The 24,495-nt window shown below is 38.1% G+C and overlaps 1 protein-coding gene across 3 annotated transcripts in view; it reads right to left on the bottom strand.

Moving 5' to 3' along the window:
• BNC2 (basonuclin 2) overlaps positions 1-24,495 on the bottom strand; it is a 457,977-nt gene that overhangs the window by 22,261 nt on the left and 411,221 nt on the right. The gene's annotated exons all lie outside the window — the stretch shown is intronic.

The raw sequence follows: 24,495 nt of genomic DNA, 5'->3' as shown, positions 1-24,495 counted from the left end.
CCTTTAAGTAGGAGTTATGTGAATTTCTGAATCAAAAAGATGAATAAAGTAGCATTACCCCTCATATCTTGTTACTAAACTGTATCTTTTTTTTTTGGAATGGCTATATTTTAGTATCATTTAATAGCAGGCAATTTCATAAGGAAGAGTAAGAAAAACATCACTCATAAAAGGTAATTGTACTTTTCCTGAAAATTGGTTGTAATTCTATGATTCAAAGTTTGAGTTAGACTTAATGTATTTGACTTTTTATGATCTTGTTATAAATGACAGTCATAGATATCTAAAAAGTAAACATGTGATGGATTTAGATAGAATAAATGTGTAAAAAGTTGTCTCTCAGCATCCTCCTCTGATAGCAAAGGGAGTCCACAGAGAATACACATCAGTAATCACCAGACTATGTGTTGTTAAATATACATTAAAAAGCATTTCACACTTTCATTTTTGCTAGTAACTATGAGATTTGCCTGGAGGTAGGACTTTAAAATCCTGCAATGTAATGTCAGGCAATCCATTTCAGCATGGATTGAGAGAAATCTATTCAAACACTTAAATAATGACTCCATCACTTTCTAGGGCACCATTTCTTCCCATTGCGACGGCACACTTTGCATCCCTCTGTGAATGACACTTGCCCCAACCCTGATCATGAATTTAAGAAAGCATAGTATCTTCTTAAAAACAAAATGACAAGATACTTATTAATTACAAACGGAAAATCATAACATTATCATGGAAAAACCTAACAGACCTTATCTTAAAAGGGTGATCGAATTTACCACCGTGAATGGAAATCACGCCATCATGTACCGCTCGTTAGGACACAGTAAGAAGGGCACAACATCACTTTTGTGGCATTCTTCTAATGATATGGTTTGGCTGTGTCCCCACCCAAATCTCATCTTGAATTGTAGCTCCCATAATCCCCAAATGTCGTGGGAGGGAGCCGATGGAAGTTAGCTGAATCATGGGGGTAAGTCTTTCCCGTGCTGTTCTTATGACAGTGAATAAGTCTCATGAGATCTGATGGTTTTATAAAGGTTTTATAAAGTTCCCTGCACATACTCTTGCCTGCTGCCATGTAAGATGTGACTTTGCTCCTCCTTTGCCTTCCACCATGACTGTGGGGCCTACCTAGCCATGTGGAACTGTGAGTCCATTAAAACTCTTCCTTTAATGGACAAACACACTGTAAAAACTTCAAAATCTCAAGCCAATCATCAGAAATCATCAGGCAAACCAAAATTGAGGGACATTCTACAAAACAGTAGATAGTACTCTTCAAAGTGTAAAGTTCAGGAAAGATTTATTAAAAATAAAGAATGGTTCCAGATTAGAGGGGACTAATCAAATAAAGTTGTGTGATCCCAGACCAGAAAAAAGACATTAGTGGGAAAATTAGCAACAATTGAATAAAGTCTCTAGATTAGTTAGTAATATTATACCCATCTGAATTTTCCAGTTTCAGTCACTGTGCTTTGATTATGTAGAATGTTACACTAGAGGAAGCATGATTAGAGGCATAAGGGATCTGTACTGCTTTTGCAAGGGAAAAGTCTCTCCGCAACCTGTGGACATAAAATTCTCTCTGAAACACTGCCCTATGGTCTGAATCATCACAGCTAGTTCGATTAAGTGGGTATTTGTCATTTACTTGAATTACTTTTTTTAAAAAGCCCTGATAGTTATGTGCCCCGCTTTGTAAGGCTCACTCCTAGCATCCTACCATTTTACATAAAGAATATGTGTAAGTACGTGCATGTGGGTGTCCATTCCTAAGAAAACTGTCAAACACAAAAGGGTGCAGGTATATGGCAACCCCAGATGATCCTGAAGTCCTGCCATCAGCATTTTCAAAACCTCACTCATAGCAGTTGGTATCGTTCACATCCTACTTTTGGAACAGGGGTAACATGGAAGAATGTTGGTGCTATAGGTAAATAGAGAAATAATTTGTGATTTTTAAATAGATTATCTCATTTGACCCCTATCATAACTTTCAGAGCTCAGAGAACAGATGAGAAATCAGGAGAGAAGAAAGCTAAGATAGGTTGTTAAGGTTGCCAAGATATTAATTTGAGGCCCAGGAGTTGAACACAAAAATTCTGACTCTTAAGTTCAGAGTGTGTCAACAGTACTCAGTGGCTGTCATTCCATGATGCCATTTCCCAGGTAAGCCCATTGAGTTTGTGGTAGTAAAGAGCAGGACTTCTGAGGAAGTCTTTCTCTAGAATGTTATAATGTCCTCTTCTGTACCATCTTTCTTGTACCATCAAATCTACTCTCTTGAGTGTCCTTTTACAGAGCCTTTCACTACAGATTAATTTCTCAGGCTGAGCCCCAATCTGAGCAACGTACAGTCATATCTTCCCCAGGTTCTTCCAAGGTAGCCTGTACCTAAATCTACATGTCAATGAAGTACTTACACAACTGACAGCCTCTGGTATTAAAATGCACCTCAGAAACCATAGCAACTGATCAATCCCACCTGAGGCATCTCATTTCCATCACCCTTCTGTCTTCTTTCTCCCAACAGTACAGAGCAGTCCCATATGGTTTCTCCTGGCCTGCCACAATGCTCGCTACTATTTCTAAAACTACTGCCTTTCAGACTGTCTTCTAGCGCTCAGTTGTTGTCTCTGCTAAAATGGAGTCTGTTACATTAAACCACTTGCTTCCGGTGAAAGAGATCCAGGTAAGTATGATTTAGAACTCTGATAGTTCCTGAATCATAAAAGAGAAGTTTCATTTACAGTGGTAATAGAAGCAGCAATTTATACTTACACAGATAAACAACAAAGCATATTTGCAAACAAATATACTTAGGAACGGGACATACAGCTCAATAACACCAAACTAGATTTCCCCTTGATAGTGCCATAGGTGTCCTTTCCAAAGAAGTCATCATTGGCTGGGTGTTGTGGCTCATGCCTGTAATCCTGACATTGAGGAAGGCCAATGTGGGAAGATGGCTTAAGCCCTAGGCAACATGGCAAGACCCTGGCTCTACGAAAATTAAAAAACTAGCCAAGTGTGCTGGTCCGTGCCTATAGTCCTAGCTAGTTGGGAGTTTGAGGTGGAAGGATTCCTTGAACCCAGGAGGTTGAAGCTGCAGTGAACCATGATAGTGCCATTGCACTCCAGCCTGAGCAACAGAGTAAGAGTCTGTCTCAAAAAATAAAAAGTCATTATCAATTTGATCAAGAGTATCTAATTCATCACATTTATAAATGGAGAGACTGCAACAAGAAACAAATTGATCTTATACAACCTAACAAGTGTGCAAGCTGGATGCTAAGAATGGCTACCAGTTTTACTGTATCTTTAACCTGGTTGAAGGGAGTTAGAAAGCATCAAAGGGAAAACAGAAATGCCAAGGTTTTTTCTGAAGATCTTTGTGATAGAAATAAGTATGTTTTGGTACTGTGATTCTGAAACACTAGTTTAAGACTCTTCTGTGAAAGTAACGACCTCTATGCATGGTCTATACTGCTATTCAAAAATGGACCAGTGTCAGTTGGATGGCTTTTTTCTTTTTTTAACTCATCTGCAACAAAAGTAACCATTTGGAAAATTTAGGACAACTGGATACTGCTACAACAACTAAAGTCATGACACATTTTTTCAGTCAATTTATGTTTATTGTATTTAACTTAAGTATGGGAAAAACTAGTCCTCCTCGCAAACAGTGTAAATGGTCAAACTTTACAAAAGTAAATTAGAGTTATAAAAAGAATTAGGTATTATCGTGGAGTAAACACTAATAAAACAAAAAATCAGTCTGTTAGGCCAGGATGAAGATCCCAACTACCGACCAACTCATGCTGGGCCACTGGTCTTCTGCATGAATAATATGTTAACATCAGAGTATATAACTGAGCTCTTGGCCCTCCATGCAGTTTTGTAGTTACTGAGTCAATTCTTTTAGGTTTTCCCATTTGTAACCAGAGTACAGTGACTTTTAACCCTTCAGGTTGAAAAATGTTATTGACAAAATGAGGATAAGATTTACCATGTTAAGTTAAATGCAAGGTATTATTATAAGTGTTGATTTCCTGTGAAAATAACTGGCTATACTGTTAATTAAAAGTTGAGTAACACCAAATAATACAGACTTATAAACCAGTTTTACAGGGTTGAGAAAAAGTATAAAAGACTTAAAATATTTACATCTACACATTTGAAATAAAAAGACTTCCTTTTGTTGCTTCATTGGAACTGGTGATTATCACTCGTAGAAATCTGGCACCCTGTTCCTGTATGGCTCTGCCAAGTGACTTTTTAAAACGTTTTGTTGTAGGATCAAATGCATGGTTTAAATGGTTTCATTTGAGTCCTTTTCCACATCAAAGCAGTTTAATGATTTGTAGTTTTAAAATCAAAGTAAAAAAAAAAGGTTGATTGGTTTCTCTTATTGGGAAAGAGGGAAAGTAGGGAAGGAACGGATGTGAAGAGATGGAAGAGAAACCAAATAAGGGGCTTTGGGATAATCAGACTGTCGAGGGACCTCAGGCTCAGTCCAACATGGAGCCCACCTGTGTTCATGGCAGGCTACAAGTTACATCACAGCACATAGGAAAACAACTGCTTTCTTTCTGTCCAAGAATGGAAATGAGGAAGAAACACTGCACAGAGCACAGATCTAAGGCCTCTTTGCTCCAGTAGTCAAATTGCTAAGAAATAAGCAGCCAGACAGGGTGACTCATGCCTGTAATCCCAGCAGTTTTGGAGGCAGAGGCAGGCGGATCACTTGGGGTCAGGAATTCGAGACCAGCCTGGCCAACACAGTGAAACCCCATCTCTACTAAAAATACAAAAAAATTAGCCCGGTGTGGCAGAGGGCACCTGTAATCCCAGCTACTTGGGAGGCTGAGGCATGAGAATCGCTTGAACCCAGGAATTGAAGGTTGCAGAGTGAGACTCTGTCTCAAAAAAAAAAAAAAAAAAAAAAGGCAAAACAAGAAGCAAACACTGTAAGTGTAAAAGATTCAATTATATATATGTACTTATTTTCAGTCAAGTTTAAGGCATAATTTAAAGGAAAATACTCAAATGATTAGCTAAAAACTAAAAGTATTTCCCCCTTGATATAACTGTAGAGCTTTTAATTAAATGACACTGACCTGCAGGGACTGCTGACTACCTAAAACAAAATCAGAGTTTTGTGAGATGTGTTTATTTTTTCATGTCTACATTGGCACAATGTGCTATCTTAAGAAATTATTTCATCATAACCACACTGGCAATTTATTTTCATAACCAGTTTCCTATTGTACTTTTCTAGTCTTTTTCCTTCTGTGTTAATTCAAATATCAAAGCAAGAGGAATAGGGTAGAAGGTAGGTAACTTACCGAATTTCAAGCCTACCTAACTTAAGTATACCATTAGGTAAAATGAAACAGTAATTGCTGAATTAAAAATTGATGAGACAGTGCTATGCAAAACTGAAATCATAAATTTTACCAGGTTTTCTAGATGCTCAAGTCTTAGGGGTAAAGAAATTATGAGCTATCTATACAATGGAATAGTATTGCACAATAAAAAGAGTTAAGCTACCGACATACACTACAACATGGACAATTCTTCAAAAGCATTATGCTAAGAATGAAAGAGGTTAGACCCAAGGACATACATACTCTACTGTTCCAAGCATATGAAATTCTGGAAAAGGTAAGATTATGGGAACAGAAAGTGGATTAGTAGTTGCCAGGGGCATAGGGTGGAGAAAAGGGACTGAGTGCAAAACAACACTAGGGAACTTTTTGGGGTGGTGAGAATGTTGTACACCATGATTGTGCTGAGGTTTCTATGGCCATATAGATTGTACACTTAAAATTGCTGGATTTTATTGTATGGAAAGTATACTTCAATGAAGTTGATTCAAAAAACTAAATCATGCAAATTGCTTGAACTCTCACACACATAACTCAACATTTACAGCTTTCCACTGTTTATAAGCCACCTCACTCCTTGCCTCCTGTATTACAGCACGGCCAAATCACAGGTACACATGCTCCCATTTGCTCCTATTAGTGGAGTGTGCAAGACAATCCACTGTGACATGGTGAGTCAACAAGAAAATTCCTATTTATTTTTACCTAAAGGTGGTTTTTTTTTGCTAATAGCACACACACACACACACACACACACACACACACAGTTTAGAAATAGCTTTACATATACATATATGAGGGTACATGCTCATATATTTTTACTAATGGGGTGTGTAACCATAAAACTATGGAGACTGCCTCCCTACAGAACTACCACCAATATGTAGCAGGCATGTGCTATGTACATACACCTTCACAGACACTCTATAAGACACTGATAATCCACCTTTGCTTGCCTCCACCTGCCTTTGTGCTGACCTCTTGGTTAGGTGGACATGTATCAGAATGCGACCCAGAAATTAGGAGATATATCATCTAACTTCTGGATCACCTCAGGAGTGAGTGATGAGCTCAGACCATCATGTCAGGTAATATGAACAGGGGCATTCGATAAACTTCTAGCTAGGGGTCAGCAAAGGGAAAACTCCTAGATCCCACATGTGGGTTGGAGAGAGCTGGCTCTGAGTGCTGAAGGCAGGAGTTTCAGGGAGATATTCTGTGGAAGAGAAACCTTTAAGCATTACAAACAGTTCTGAAGGAAACACTTATACATAATATGTGCAGTCCTCTTCTCTCTCATTCTCCTGCTAGTTACCTGTTTTGTAACTGAGGTAGGTACATATGTAATAAGCAGATATTTCAACCTTAAATTGTCATTGTAAAGCCAATATTTAAACTCTTATTAGTCAAAAAGTTTAACTGATCTGACTGCTCCCTACTATTTCATTTTTTTCCCTTTTTTGTTACATTATGTTTCTCTCTCTAATTTGTAAGACTTGGCTTTCCAAAGTGTGCACGGGTCAATGTTGTGTGTCTATGTGCCTGCATGTGTGTGTATGAGCAGGCAAGATGGGGAGAAGAATAAAAATGGCCACACAAAAAAATTCTTATTGAAAACAATAGATTCTGGGAAGCATTTAGGGAAATTTTTCAAGCAATGTTGTGATAATTTCTGAGAAACACTTAAAATTATGTGGAAGAAGAACTTGGCATGTTTATTTGTTTTAGCAGATTTACATTAAACACATATTTCTTGCTGGGCACTGACGAAGAAAGATGCACTGCTAGTATACACAATATACATCAGAGCAGTTTGCTTGTGTAAGTAAACAAAATTATACCGTTCTCTATTCACACAAAGCTCTTTTATGTGACTGTGCTTTTCCAAAATCTCGGCTAATGTTTCTAGGAGGCCAGCTGGAACAACTGTAATATTTGTAGGCAGAATGAAACATACTCATTCATATATTGGTTGTACCAAATGGTTCAAATTAGAACTTTCTTTTTTTTTTTTTTAATCAACATTTGTTTTGGGTAATGAAAGCCCTACTCAATTTCCATGATTTGGAAATTTGTTATTTTGCAGAATTTCTCAACAGCATCACTTTACCTTCAAAATACAATGCTGACCAATCACATCCCTATTCTCCTTTCTAGGACAGAGATGCCCCATGAGCAAGAGTCTTCAGGGTGTGGCATGGGCAGAAAGAATGATTTCCAAATAAAAATTCAGACTGGACTTCACTTGTTAACATTGATCTATGTGAACAAATATGCTTTCCTCATCCACCCCAAACTGCCTTTGTCACGAAGTAAGTATGCAAACATTAGAGATAGGTGTATACCAGCTTGCTGTGATTACACAGCTAATGCTAAATGCAGTTCGTCCAGATAATAAAAGACTTAATTTGAAATATCTTTCCTATTCTTCCTCTGCCCAAGGGGACATGAATGCTACAGGAATATCCACCATTGGTTAGAATGTTGGGACTCTCAGAAAACTTTGCATTAAAGAAGTTCCCATCAAGATAAATCCCTTATTAGTCTTTGTTAGCTGACATGCTAACATTAACATTAAAATCTTCTTCCTGTAAACACTGACTGCATATAAAGATTGATATTACAAAGGGGTTACTCATTTCACACATGTGCATGTACACAAACACACACATGAATACAGAAACTACTGACCTTGACTCACTCTTATTATATATTACTCTCATTATAAATCAGTCTTATTCAAAGTGCTCCAACCTAGCGAATGTTGATATAATGAGGTGAGGCATATCAAACTACTTGCAAAAAAAAAGTACATAGTCAAAAAATGCCTCTCCTTGGATAAAAGTGGAAGTTTGAGGAGCACGGCCCTTGACTCTAGTTCTTAGAAGGAAGAAGCAACACAGCAATTTTATGTAACTTTGAAGTAGTGGCTTTGATATATTTTCCAGTATACAAATATTTATATTTTTTTCTGATCCATATTTTAAAAAATTTTCCCAATGGAAAGGATATATTTTTAAAGAAGTAATGTATTCACAATTTGAACAATATACTCTCCAAAAATGATCACCCCTCTAACAAAAATAACATAACCAAAATGCCAGGGCACTAGTTTCATGTGGGTCTTGTGATTTTTAAAACATATTGCTTGACATTTGATTTTAAAAATTCTCTGTTACAGAATGTTCTTGATTATGGACCAGATAAGAATGTATAATTCATAGAGTACTATCCCTTTTTTCTTCAGTAACAGTCTATACAGCGTTTTTATTTTAAAAACAGTGATTATGATAGATCACTCTGGGGTTACAACATATTTAATCATAGAAGCTCCAGCTAAGCTCTATTAAAGGCCTGTCAGGATTTCTTCCTTGTACTGAGGAATTTTAGCTTGTCTAGCTTAAAACCAGCCATATGCATTTCCTCTATGGGCATTTGTTTGCAAATAAATAAAGCAGGTGCCTTGCTTTGCCATATAAAAAAATTCAAAGGAGTAAATTACTTTCTGCAATGTCTGGAACTGCACTTCAAAGATTCCAAAGTATTTTTCAAGTTACTTCGCTCCATTGTAAATCAAACCTGAGAAACTTCTACAGACACAATATATTTTAATATTTAATAAGAATATCTTAGGAATAATTTAAGTTTCCAAATAGAAAATCCTAAATCCAGTTGATATTCCCAGTATACCAATCTTTAAAATCAAATTAGCTATGAGTCCTTAACTTAAGCACAGAATACCTAGCCCTATACCTTTAGGCTAAAGCAGATTTTATATCTTGATTAGGCTAAATATAACATACACAAATTCGACCTTAGAGGAAAATAAAATTAATGTTCACATGTAAAGAAGAGTCGTATTAAAATCTGTAAGCCTTAATAAAAACCCAGGTTTACAATTCTATTATTCTACTATTGATGCCTAGAATCTGAACACATGAATAATTTTAATTAAAATGTTAAAACTCTTTTACTTTTAACCAACTTGTGTAACCAACGTATTTTTAGAATATGTGTATATGACTGAAAGTATGCCTTTATCTGCAAGTTCCTGTATTATCATATATTCTGGATGTTTCCCTTGATGTTTCTGTCTGGTGCTGCTTATCACTGATGTGATTAGAGTCACTAATTCTTTTGGATTAACTTTGACTCCTAGTCAATTCAATGATCAATCAGTTCAACTAAAAATTTTGCTTGAAAACTAGGGAAACTGCCCAAGGAATCCCTAAGAGGTCTTGGAAACCCCCGAATCATACCAGTAGGGTTTGTGAAAATTCTGCAACTTGAAGATAACAAAATAAATGTTATATATCAATAAAACTATGTAAACAAATATCTGTAGTCTTTCGGAAATCTTTGCAGCTCCAAAAACTAGCAGTATTTGTATACAAGAACCTCACCTCAAACCCTTTAATAGTTCTTCACATGGAGATGATAACTAGCAGAGATTCTGGAGGGTACTTATTTTATACTTTAGAACAGCAAAGGAACCATTTGTGATCCTTAAGGAAAACACTAGAAACAGGAGGAAACAAAGGGACAGTCCCTGCAGTGGCCTTGTTTTCTTGTCCACTCAGACATAAAGATAAAACCCTGGTCTTAGGACAGCTATAAATCTGCTTGCTTTACAATAAACAGAACTCACCAGAGCCCTCTCTGAAATTTTTTCTTTGAGGTCTACATTTTCTAGCTTTCCTCTCCTTGCATAACCAAAGTTCTGCTACTAAATTTGTAGATAGTTTCTAAATACTTGTTGGGGCTTTACATTTCTAAACATAAACGCCAGAGTCCCTTGCATTTCCAGACATGCTTTCCCACAATGTCTGAAAAATAGCAAAAACAGGTGCAAAAAATTTTCTTTACATGATGATGGTGATTTTACACATCAAGGAAGGGCCAAAACTTGAACAATTCAAGGCTACAATCTCTAATCTTTGAGGTTTCATCTGCACAAAAAGATTACTGATATTGGTATAGAACTTCCAAAGCTTGAATGGATGATTCTACTTCACATATTATACTCTGAATTACTTTACAACTGAAGCTGACTGAACAACCCCAAGGAACTTTAACATATTCATTAGGATGTGAGGGAGTAGGGGGAGAAAGGGATGGAACACTCACTAAGCAGTATTCCATAAAACAGTGAGGACTGAGTATTCCATAAAACACACTGAGGACTGAGTGTGTGATTGAACAGAAAGATGTATGAGGAGACTTAACTTTGTTCTTTTCTGGGTATAAGAATAGCCGTAGAACACAAAGATTAATTTCCTGCTTTAGCATTCATCAGGGAACAACACATTATTACTTGTAACACATACACAAGGCTGTTGATGGATCTACTTTCCTTTGATTGCTCAGATTAAATGTGTTCCTATAAAAGACACCCACACAAACACATGTGTGTATAATTATAAATCCACATAGCATTAATAGTTTGTGTTTCCGTATATTTATAAGCCACTATCAACATAGAGACTATATATTTTATTGGGCCACAAAAGAGAGGTGTTTGGGGTTTGGTGGCTGACTGAACAAATATAGATCAAAAACAGAATAATCAGAGTAAACAATCAATATATGTTACTATAACAAAAACTCAGAAATTCAAAATGAAAAAGGATAAAAGGAGAAAGCGTACATTACAGAGCACAAGGTAATAACGGCGTCTGCGTGCCTTAATACCCTCTCGTCCCAGCAGTCCTGACTTTCTAAGCAGCCCACTTCTCCACATTAACGGTAGTCATTTGGAGAGCAGCAAACGTGCCATTAGAAGCACTTTTACAAGTGTATATTCATCCACCAATTAGCTTAATGTGGCCGCTTTCTGCATATTTTCTATCCAGGCTTGCACAAATCTTATTAATATTTCCCCCTAGCGCTTTGACAGATTACCTTGTCATTATGCATCCTGGAGCCTTTTAAACAATATGGGTAAACTACTGTTTGTGAGGTTAATGACAATTATCCCCTAATTACTGCATAAGTCACTCAGTCCACTTTATCTCATAGGCAGGGTTCTGCTCTGTGTATCTGCCATTGTGTCACTGTAAATGAATCTTGTATTGCTATGTTTATCTGCCATTGCCTTGTAAATTATACTGACAGAAGAATGAACAAATTACTGCATGTCATCACTTAAATACTACTTCTGAAATAAAAATAAAAAAGCTTCAGCACAGAGCTTAAATTTTAGTGGATCACAATTAGTAAAAACATATTTAATGTTTTATGTTGCATTTTGGAATGATAGCTTGGAATTTAGTAGTGGAATCACAACAACGGAAATGGGGGTGAGTGGGAGGTGAAAAGTAATGAGAAAAAAAGTTAAAGGCAGGGTGGGGCGGGGGTGGGTTAACTAAAATTGTAATGCCAATATGATGACCTGAATATATTTCCTATTATTTTGATAGCTGATATGGCATTCTGGAAGTATTTTCCAAGGTTCATCAATTTTAAATCAAATTAAACGGGTTAGGTATAAGCCACACTCTTCAGCTGGGATCATTTTTTTCAGTGACTTATAACTAGTTCAGACATAAAACACAGAATCTTTGTAATTGAGAACAGATAATGTAATAAAGGCCACAGGCTAAGCCAATTTCATTGATGCATTTTTAAACATTATTAAACAGGTTCAGAAACAATGTTTCCAAAGTTGCATTTGAAATTGTTTAATAATGTTTACATCAGTGAAATTAGTTTAGGCCATTGCTGCATCACAGTGACCACATCTGCTCTGATAAAATTTACAGGGAAAATTAGGACAAAATGAGCATCTTTAAATAATAATTTAAAAAACACAGACTGCATCAACTGCAGATAATTTAGAAGAATTTGTTTTTAATCTGAAATCTATGGTTCTGCAGATTATCAGGTAAATAAATGTTTGTATGAGAACAGGAAGAAACATCTGGCTTCCTGAGATGACTGCCATTTATTGAGTATCTTAAAACATTTTCAAATGTAAAATATTACACCAAGGTGGCTGATAACTGGCAAGCATAAGTAATAGGGCCACACCAATCTGAAGGATAGCTTTCAACTCTCAATTAATTGGGCATGCAGAAAGCTTGTATCAAATCACCTTATGACAGCCACGGGTTTGTACAGAGAGGCTCGTAACACTGATGATAAAGCTGTTTGGTAGAAACATGCATGTACACCATACAGTACCTCTTGGTGCACTTGCTGAACAGGCTGGAAGAAACAGCTGCAGCAAAAGGAAAGGGAAACATGAAAGCCAGAAGTTGACAGGCCTCGCCCAGGGAGTCTAAGCACAACCCCTTGGGGTCTGATCCCCAGAGAGTAATCTCAGTGTCTGTCCTGCATGAAAGCAATGCAACTTCACCTGAGCAGGTGCTGCAGGCAAAAACGGAAGCACCATACTCTTTTCTTTTAGTCTTTGCAGTTAAGGGGACTGAGATGCCAGTTAAGACAGACATTACTGTGACAGCCAATAAAGGGTTAAAATCTTTCCTGATTTATTTAACTATCTAGGCTATCTATGGATATAAGGCTGAGGAAAGTGAATTTCTAAATCATTAACTTTCTTTATCTTTTAAGGCTGGATTTCGTTGCCTTTTTACCTTTGCTAATGATATATCTATTTCGCAGCCTGGGGAAAATAAGGTGTGTTTAGGGGACACAATTAACAGCGATAAACTCATGGTGTCACCTCAAAGAAGGTAAGCACCAACGGGATTTTACTGAGTTGGTGAAATCAGTGCTGGTTACAGAAAGGGGAGCAATCCTGGAAGGATCAATATACATGCCAAAAGGTACCTGGGTATAAGTTAACAGATGAAGATAGCCATTAAGAAAACAGCAGGATTTCCCTACCCACTTTAATCCACTTTCTACACACTTTCATCAAATTTCAAAAAAACGAGGTTGGGAATATTTCACTCCCCTTCTTAGCAAACCTTTCCTGGCTCCCTATTGCACACAGATTAAATAATAAATCCTCTTACCTGGCATCTGAAGTCCCCTCAATGTAGACTCAACCTACATTTTCAACATTATCTCCTGCCAAGACCTCTGAAGCTCCAGCTACAAAGACTTACTTGCCATAAATGATCCTGAACACTGCAAAATCTCACCTACTTCTGCACCCCTCTCCCTTTCTGGAATGCCCATTTTCATACTTCAAAGCCCACTGAAATTAACCTCTCCATGAAATGTTTCCTACGCTACCTTTTTCCTTCCACCTTCCCACTTCCATTAAGAATGACCTGCCCCTTTCGTGATCTGCTTGTATTTCAGTGATCTGCTTATATTTCTCTGTCAAGTAGGTCTCTTTATTTCAGGTTTACTGTCCTTGATATCCCCACTGCCAGGAAGAGTCGATGCTCATGGAGTTTATAAATGGTATGAATGTAGGAATTGGAAGGCAGCTTAGAAATCATCTAGTGCTATGTTTTGTCTTTACATAGGAGGAAATTAACAAGTAAGTATCTTGCTCAAGATCAGGAGGCTAAAGTGTAAGTAGCTGACTTGGGACAAGAATCTAGCTGGCCTGACCTGGTCAAGTGCTTTTCCTAAAAATGTAAACTAGTTCCCCAGGACCGATGGTGCAGGGTGGCAGCATCATTACTAGTGTGCTAGGGGTGGAGAACAAGCTAAGAATGACAGTTTTAGCAAAATGCATATATTTTAATCTTCGTTGTTTTTTACCCTGCAAGTACCGGTAAGTTACCTATTATTCTTAGAAAATGCTTTTGGGAATGAGATTACCTTTATGTGGTACATTTTCTTGATCAAAGGTAAATCCCAGTGTACAAAAAATTAGCAAACTGCAACACTGTCTCTCATACAGTTGGCAGTTCTGTAAAGGCCTATGGAGTGAATAAATGAGTTAAATGAGCCAGCTTAATATTAGACACAGAAATAATGAATCATTACAATTATTATTATTATTTAGACAGAGTCTCGCTCTGTTGCCAGGTTGGAGTGCAGTGGCGCGATCTTGACTCATCGCAACATCTGCCTCCCAGGTTCACACAATTCTCCTGCCTCAGCCTCCCAAGTAGCTGGGATTATAGGCGCCCACCACCATGCCTGGCTAATTTTTGTATATTCAGTAGAGACTGGGTTTCACCATGTTGACCAGGCTGGTCTTGAACTTCTGACCGCAGGTGATCCACCCGCGTTCGCCTCCCAAAATGCTGGGATCACAGGCGTGAGCTACCATGCCTGGTCATACCATTACAATTATAAATGTGTGTGGGCACATACTTTCTTCCTTCATGTTATCTTCTGCAAATAACTTTTTATATTTATTAATTCCTGAAGTATCTTCTGGTCTTTCCCTCCTTCTTGCAATTTCTAATTTCTGTCCTGCATCTGTTCAATCTATTTTCTAAGGAAAACTTCAACTCTAAGGATGTCTTTAGGGATCTGGCCTACAGATCAATGTAATCAGTTGCTCAAAAAGAACTATCTGAATTCTGAAAACAAAACAAAACTAAATCCAAACCTAGAACACATAAAGGCACAGAGGTCTGTTTTTAACTAAAATGCTATTTTCAGGCTAACAGATGGCTTTAAACAATACAGTCTGTGCTTGGTCTACTCACATGTGAAATGGGATTAAAAGCAACTACCTGCTAGAGCAAAGAAAATGAAAGAAAAATACTAGTACCTACACATTGCTGAGTCCTGACAATGAGCCAAGTAGGATACTGGTAATATATATGTATTATGTTCATCTATACCCAAATCAGGCTTGAGATACTATTATCAAACCCACTTTACAGATGGGAAAACTGAGGTGCGCCAAAGTTGTTTAAGATCATAAAGTGAGTAATGTTTGAAGCTAGGATTCAAACAAGCAGTCTGAGTCAAGCAATCCTTTCACAGAAAGCACTCCTGCCTGCTCACACCCATCCAAACCCCATCAGTGTCCTCTACTGCTTTCTCTATTTCCCACTATTTTTCTGAAATCCAGGCCCGAAGAGTTGAGAGAGTTTCATATGCCTGTCTCTTTATACCTATTCTCCCAAGCTTAGTAATGGCTCACATTACATCCTAACTGGATTATTTTGATAGGTGCTCATCGTTCCCATTCACCCCTTTCATCCCACTCACATTCTGACTACATTCTGGCGTCAAGGTGCTTTTTTTGAAGCGCACCTCTGACAACGTTACAACTCCTTCCTTTAAAATAAACCTTGGCCAGGCCCAGGGGTTCATGCCTGTAAGTTCCAGCTACTTCCATACTCAGCTGAGGCAGGAGAATTGCTTGAACCCCAGAGGCAGAGGTTGCAGTGAGCTGAGATCATGCCACTTGCCCGGGTGACAGAGTGAGAGTCTGTCTCAAACAAAACAAAACAAAACAAACCCAAACAAAACAAACAAAACCTCAGTGGACCCCTTTGCTAAATGATTTAAGCATAAATTCTTTAATGCTATCATTTGAGAGCTGTCCCAATCCACCTTGCATGTCTTAGTTCTCACATAGACACTGACACGGTACCAGAACTAGAGAACTTTGCTTTCAGTGAACACACCATATACTCCCACCACCACTGTTTTGCTTATGCTACCTCTTCTACTTGGAATTCTGTCATCAATCTGCTGGGGAAGCATTTGTGGCCCACCTATCAAATGTTCTCTCTCTCTCTTGAATTCTGTGATCTGTTCAGAAGTCCCATTCTGCTTTTTTTGTGTGTTTTTTATCACATTCTATTTTATATCTATGTGCCACATGTAATCTCAGATAATCCCTTACAGTATAACCAGCTGAGTACAGGGGCTCCAAAACACCCATCTTTCTACCCCTAGAGCAGAGCCTGGATGGTACTAAAATCATTACATTTGTAATACAGTTATTAATATTTTTTTAATTTTAGGAGAGATAGGGTCTCACTCTGTTGCCCAGGCTGGAGTGCAGTGGTGTGATCATAGCTCACTTCAGCCTCTGACTCCTTGGCTCAAGTGATCCTCTTGCCTCAGCCTCTCAAGTAGCTAGGACTACGGGCATGTGCCACCACGCCCAGCTAATTTTTTATTTTAGTTTTATAGTGATGGGATCTCCTTATGTTGCCCAGGCTGGTCTTGAACTCCTGAGTTCAAGTCTCCCAAAGTGCTGGGAGTACAGGTGTGAGCCACACAACACACTTTTTATGAATTATGCTGTTCTTATAACTAATTTGTTTCTGTTGAAAACTAACCACTTGTTACTTCTGTAAACTCAACTACCTTCTTTAGCGACATCCTTACTAAAAAATAAAACAAACAAAAACAGCCAGTGTGAGCCTAAAACCTAAGTTTTCCAGTGTCTGATTAGGCAGTCACATTTGCAAATGCAGATATCCAGAAATTTATATAATATACTCAGAAATAAAAATATGAATATTTTCTAATACAAGTAAATATTCATTTTTCTGAAAATATTTTAAGACCTTGGTAGGGCCTATGCTTCTTAGTTCATTTGTTACAGAATTGTTTATACTTTTAAGGGCAAAAACTTAAATTTCCTCAAATGTAAAAATAAATGGCAATAGAGAAAAAGAGTGGCTGGTATCTTAGAAAAACAAGTTGGAAGGAAAAAGAAATGCAGGGACTAGAGACTAAGTATGAGAAAGGGAGCCCCAAGTACAAATGTGGGATATGAATATACACTTAAAAGCTGATAGACTAGAGGCAATTTCCAATTGTGGGAAAAAACTGAATTGCCCAATGGTGAAACTGAATATTAGCACATTTAAAATACTTTAACCAAAACAATATGTAGCTGAGTCCTGGCCAGAGTTTGAGATATATCAGCATCTGCAGGTGGGGCAGAGGGAGAAGTGGTAGAGAGCATCTTTTACAGAAGACTTGGTAAGACTAAAATGGCTAAGAGAAAATAAACACACAGGTACATGAAAGGAAAGACTAGTTAATTTTGAATATATCCATTTAATTTTTAATATGGAGCTCTGCTCTTATACCAAAAAGAAAATACACAGAATGGGGGAGGAGGGGAAAGCATAGAAATAAAACAATGTTAGTGAATGGATATGAAATGTATTTTAAAAGAAATATTGGCCAGGTGTGATGTTTCATGTCTGTAATCTCAGCACTTTGGGAGGCTGAGGCAGGTGGATTACCTGAGGTCAGGAGTTTAAGACCAGCCTGGCCAACATGGTGAAACCTTGTCTCTACTAATAATACAAAAAATTAGCGGGGCATGGTGGCACATGCCTGTAATCTCAGCTACTCAGGAGACTGAGGCAGGAGAATTGCTTGAACCCAGGAGATGGAGGTTGCAGTGAGCCAAGATTGCACCACTGCACTATAGCCTGGGCGACGAGCAAAACTCTGTCTCAAAAAAAAAAAAAAAAAAAAAAAATTGTACACAGACCTTCAGGAAGTCTAAGTTATAAAATATAAATGGCTCTCACTTATTTTACTTTTCACACCTATTAGCATTTGCTATTTCCAAATAATTTGTATTATAGCCAAATCTGTGGCTATAATGGTTCCATGGAATAAAAAAGCTTGTCTTGAAAATGTACTTTTATAATTAGTGAATTGCTTCTCTCTGTGAACTACAATGCAATAAAAGAGCTTAAGCCACTGCTTAGGATCAACAGGTAGCTGATTTTCTAAATCAACAGGAGAACTTTGTTCTTTACTCAACATATCTATTAGAGGAAGAAAAGGTACTATTAAATAACAACTACCTATCAAGGACTTAATGTCAGTTTAACATGAAATTAAGATCAAAATTTCACTAATGAAAAGAAGGTGGAAAACATTTCATTTTTTACTTGTAATTACCTATCAAGTCAGGAGGCAACATTTTTGTCATCTAATCTTCCTTTCAGCATCTGTTTTTATGGAGTCTGAAATAGACATTGCCTATAAATTCACATGTTCTATTTGCTCTATGTTCAATTTTCTTCAGAGTAAAGCATGAAGGTTATCCTACTGAATCAAAAAGGCAAAGTGTATGTGAGGTGAACACTTGCAGACAAAATCTGAGTCCTACCAGGCGGAGAGCAGCAGGTAAAGTCCCTGGTGGCCAGCAGCCACTCCTGCATCCAATCTCTGTCCTGTACTCTCTCCCCAAATGCTCTGGCGGATGTTATTTCCTAGCAGCACTTCTGCTTCTTTCTTGTCCTGATAAGGAAGCAAGTAAAGAGTCCCTGCAAATGGAGGTAGATATGAAAAACTCTAGCAAATTCTCTGTTGGTATAGTAGGGAAAGTCATATTCTAGATAAATATCCAAGAAGTGGGACAGTGGTGGAATATTATTAAAAAAAAAAACAACCAAAAAATTTAACTCTAATTTTAGGTAATTTTAATTTGTTAACTCCTAAAGACTTTCCATATGAAAGTCAACTGTCACTTTACTTTATCAATAAGAAGAATTCTAGTTAGTACTGGTTTCTGATTATTACAATAGTAGAAAGCAGGGAAAATGTGTGCATATTATGTGGTGGGGGGAGAGAGAGAGAGAGAGACAGAACGAACATTGTGTTATGTCTCTCTCCTTTATCTCTCAGTTCTAGTGGCAGAAGAGAACAATAAATGAATTTGCAATAATATATAAATATGCAAGAAGTGCCTACCTGATTACGTTATATTTCAAACATGTTCACTGACTAAACTCAATGACAAAATGAAGTAGTCCTTAGGAAGAAGATCATATGGAATGAGGGGTGTCAATAGAAAAAATTTTCAGGCACACTTTCTGAATTTCTGACTTTTCTCCTCATATGGAATCTTATGTAGGTTAGTTTTAACTACTGTGTTGGGGCTCCAGGTCCCTAAGATTAGTCCCAGGATCGCAAGACTCACAGGACTCAGCATGTGGTCATACGCACAGCTAAGACTCACTACAGTGATAGGATACAAAGCAACATCAGCACAGGGCAACATGCATGGAGCACACTCCAGTGGAAACCAAGTGCACCCTTCAGTGGTGCTCCCAGAGGAGTCGCATTGGATCCACGTAATTCCTCCAGCATTAAATTGTGAGGTGCTGTCTACGAGGGAAGCTCATTTGCAGCTCAGTGCCCACAGTTTTTGTGGGAGTGGTCATGTAGGCATACTTTGCCTAGCATGGACCGAAATTCTAGATTCCCAGAAGGAAAGCGCATGTTCAGCATAAAGCATATTATTTACAGTGTAGGAGCAATGAGCCACTCTTTCGCCAGGTGAGGAAATGGTGGGAATACTCCCAAAATCCAAGTTCCTAGATGCCAGCCAAGGGCCAACCTGGCAAGCAGGCCTCTCTAAAGAGGGCAGTCTCACGCCTGCTCACCCTTTTTTCCACACCTTCCCATTGCTGTATCAGAGGCACTAGTGTTTCAGATCTGCATCCCCACTGCCATCCAACATAAAGAGAGATTCTGTAATGGTGGCTCTAGGTGGCCTTAAGCTCAGCTCTGTTGCTCGATCCAGGAATGGGTGGATAGGTAGGAGAAAGAGGTAGAATATCTGTCTTTATTTGAGCATAGAGAGCTGTGATTTATTAGTGCCCTCTACAGTGTCCAGTTAGGTTGAATTAAAAAAAAAAAAAACATTACTGAAAACGTAGTCTGTCCTAAGGGGGAAAAACCCTACCATGATAAACTGTGCAATAACAGATACATGAGATTAAGGCTCATGGAAGCCAAGGGACTATGCTAGCTTCACTTCCTTTAGAGAGCAGCCATTAAATTAGTATTTAATATATCAAAAGTTATTTATTGGAAGATGCAACTAATCATTTCCCAAAAGAGGCCTCTGGTCCAGTAGAGGCTGGAAAAGCAGTTTTTGTGGTCCTTTTCAACATTTACTTCTAGAATTTACTTCTAATAACAAAAATCAATATTGGGATGTTAACAAATCACTTGGTTTTGATTTTGTATTCAAATAGGGTAGAAAATCTTCATTGTTGTCTGAAACCGGGTTGTCAATTCGTGGCCTACAAATATGACATATCCTACTTATTTATAGCAATCTGCTAGAATCATGAGATAATTTAGGAAGAGGAAAAAATGTAGATGGTATTTTAAAAAAACAATCCGCCAACTACATGTAGAAGTGTACAAAAAACATTTCCTAAAGCCCTATGGCAAGGAAGACACTGACCTTCAGACTTACTAATAGGCTATCACAAATATGTATTACAGAGAGGGAGGTGTGATATACAATTGGCTCCAGTGAAAAGTAATAACTACTGTTTGCTGAGCACTCACTATGTGCCGGGCCCCAAGGGAACAAGTACTTCATATGCATTTACCCCACTTAATTACTCCATCGATGACTCAGTGCACACATGAAGCCCTGAAACTACATTTCAGCTTAAGTCCAGCGTGAGGAGAGAACAATGAGCAAATACATGCACTGTCCTTCTGTTTAGTTTCCTGGTTTTAATAAGAGCACCCCTGTTGAGGACGGATATGGCAAAAGAAAACACATTCTTTCCCCTTCACAAGGGTGAGGCAAGCACAGAAACCCTACAGTCTCTTGAGAATAACACCACTAATCAAGAAGAAATCCTTATTTAAGGGGGGGGGGAAACCAATTATAGACTTAAATAGAAGCCAAAATATACCCATATACATGCATTTCCTCTCCCTTACGATGAGTCAGAATTCAGTGTCATGAATCGGCCTGTGTCCTAGCATGCGTTTTAACGTGTGCAATCACGTTCTCCTATAGCATGACCTTCCACCATCTCTGCAAAAGAGTTTCATGCTCACATATAGCTAGAGAAGAAACAAGAAACACAACTGAGGGTGTGCTTTATAAACAGCATTCAGGGAGTTTCCAGGCCTTTGTAAGTAATGCTCTTAGGTCACAGGTGTTGCATTTGTTTTCTGTGTCTTTAGGGTAAAGCTCTCTGCAAAGGATTTTACTGAGGGTGGGGGGTGGGATTCGAAGGCTCTGGGCAAAATGAAACATGGTGGTCTTTGATCACTCCAAGCCAACTTGGAAGAACACACCTATTTGTAAAAGTCCCTGATCCAAGAACATTACAATTCTCCACAGAAACACAAGCAATGCACGGCAGGAGAATGGGGACTCAGGACTTGGGCCCGAGGCACCCACACACATAGCAACAAAGAAAACAGCATGCAAACAGCAGCTGCACTGCCATACAGTGAAGACGGAGGCTGGTTTTTAGATCTAACGTTGGAGAGAACAAAGACATCCCAATTAATCACAAGTTAGTCAAGTGGAAAGTTGGGGCTTATGCACCTTATCAACAACAACAACAACAACAAAATCATAGCACAATGCATATATTTTGGCATATATTTTTCATGTATATAAACCACAGATTGCACAGACTTCCTATGGCCACAGCTGCCAGCTACATTATCCCTTTCTGAAAGGGCTTTGAGAAAGAAAATGAAAGGGGTAAAAATATTTCCATCTTATTACCTAGAGAGGGAGAGTGCACGTGCAAGTGAGCAGACTGTTGTCAGGTAATTTTTCGTTTGCCTTAAAGACTATTTTAATACAGATTTCTGGTAAATTTTAAGTCATCTAATACGTATTTTATTAAAGTTGATAACAATTATCAAAGTACCAACTTCAAGTTATAATATAGAGAAGTCATAATTTAAAAGGCAGCAAGGTAACAAGAGCAATAGTACATCGTTGAAGGGAAATTCAGTAAAAGATCACTGTTATTACAAAGCATTGACCATCATGAAAAAAGGATTAAACTCTGGTTCTAACAACCCTCAAATTCTCCCTTCTTGGAAATAAGTGGAGGTAAAATGGAATAGGAAAAAAATCAAAATAAAATAAGGCTGGGCACAGTGGCTCACACCTGTAATCCTAACACTTTGGGAGGCCAAGGCGGGTATCCGGATTGTTTGAGGCCAGGAGTTCAAGACCAGCCTGGCCAACATGGTGAAACCCCATCTCTACTAAAAATACAAAAATTAGCCAGGTGTGATGGTGCAAGCCTGTAATCCCAGTTACAAGAATCACCTGTACTCAGGAGGCAAAGGTTGCAGTGAGCCAAGATCATGCCCACTTGCACTCTAGCCTGCGCAACAGGGTGAGATTCTATAAAAAAAAAAAAAACAAACCAAAACAAAACAAAATGCAATCCTATATTATATGAGGCATGGAGTCACAAAGTAGTGCTTCAACACCAAGTCTTTTACTTACTATGATGTGCACTGACTACCCTAAGCCTGTTTCCCAGGTGTAAAACAAGATGAGAAATCCTTGATTTTTAGGGTTATTATCAGGATTGAATTAAATGACACAGCAGTACTCGTGAAAGGCCTCACGGAATTCTAGGCATATGGCAGGCACTCCATAAATGGCTGTTCATATAGATAGTAGATACCTGTGGCCTTAGCATAAACCCAAGTAACCGAAATCTTGATCCTACATCTAGAAATATGACTGTACAACTTGATCTACCAAGACGGCAGATAAGATAATATACAGTAAGTACCACAATAAACTTTTAAGGATCTTTTTAAAATTACATCAATACTCATTTTTAATTACTAGAAAAACTATACTTTGATCAGTTAAGGCTCTCTTGGTTATAGGTAAAACATGCAGGGATAAGATTCTTTATCATAAATAACAGAATAAAATTTCTGAACATTTTACATGTGAATGCCGCTCACTTGAATCAATAAGCCTTTGTTTAAAATGATCATTTTATATCCCTCTGTTGATCTGTTTGTTGGGGCTGTGTGTGTGTGTGTGTGTGTGTGTGTGTGTGTAAGAACAAGAATGTGCACGTGTGGAGAAACCAGGCGCTTCCATGTTTTTAATTAAAGTATGGCAGGAATCTGTTTGTGCTTCTCCAAAAGAACAAGTACAGAACTTCCTTCACAGAACAGAGAAGCCACTTGAATAAGGATTTATGCTGCGATTAGAGCCAAATATCTTTAAAATGAAGCAATCGCATAGGTTATTTTGTAAATATTTTATTAATCCTCTAAGAGCCTCCTAAGTGAGGCCTCACAGATACTTAGCATCTTAATCTGCTATGAATAAACGTTTCAATCCAGCGCCTGCATTCCAATGATCCAGGACTACGTGGGGGGGGGGGGGGGGGGGGGGGTGGGGGGGAGTTTGTAAGGAGGTTTCAGGTATCACAGGTGCAACTCCCTATCAAGGCACAGAGCACTGCGACATCCTATTTCACCAGGGACTGCTCGCTCCAGTGACTCAAGGAGATTACAAAAGTGCAACAGGCCTTGATGTCAGCTACGTGGCTTTACATACCTACTATGTCAGGGGCTCCCAACCTTCTGGGGAATTTATTCAAGTATAAGAGTTATTTTGTTTCTAACAACATCTTGCACCTGCCACTGAGCTGGAAGCCTGCTCACTTCTCATGTGCATGCAGTTCACAAATGCTGGTAGTGTTCTCTTCAGTATGAAAGTAAACAAACTCTTGCTTCTGCTTCCTAACAAATAATTTCTTTAATGCCTTTCCTTGATTTCATTCACACACCTCCAGTTGTAGACATACAGTTACAAGATGAATTCAGAGCCTCCTGCCTTTCATCACATGCAGTTCCTATTAACATTTAATGAGTGTCCATCGGCAAGTCTATGGATTGCTTTTTCCTCTGCCACTCTCTCAGAAATCCTCCTGCTGTCTCTGAGCTAACCCAGGATTTCTTCACTCATGTTCTTTATTTTTTTACAACTCAAAACCATCTCCATCCACCAGGCAAAGAAAAAAGTTATTAAAGCCAGTTAGAACATGACATGCCGACATCAATTCAATTTGGCTTTATTATAAGAATTAATAAAGTGATACATCTAAGAACAGCTCAGGAGCAATCTCCTGAGATTCTGCCCCCAACTTTTATATTGAGATAAAGCACCTATGCCTGTACCTTCTCTACCTTCTCCAAAGCTTGAATTAAATTTTTGCCTTTAAGTGTAAACTGGTGTAAAGTGGAAACCAAAACCAAATCTTATACCTCCTGTTGGCAAAATGATTAACACAAAGAGCCAGAAGACAAAGTTTGGAGAAAAGTAAGAAAAAAAAAGCCCCATCTAACACCAGAAAAAAAATCAACATAATGGAAAGCGGCAAAGGCCACATAGGAAGGGCTTTACTTGTAGGATACTTTATCAAGTTTCTTCCAGCTACATAGTACCTCTTCCACA

This window comes from Theropithecus gelada, chromosome 15, assembly GCF_003255815.1.
Source record: "Theropithecus gelada isolate Dixy chromosome 15, Tgel_1.0, whole genome shotgun sequence".
Taxonomy (NCBI): Eukaryota; Metazoa; Chordata; class Mammalia; order Primates; family Cercopithecidae; genus Theropithecus; species Theropithecus gelada.
This window is presented reverse-complemented; position numbering and strand designations above follow the sequence as displayed.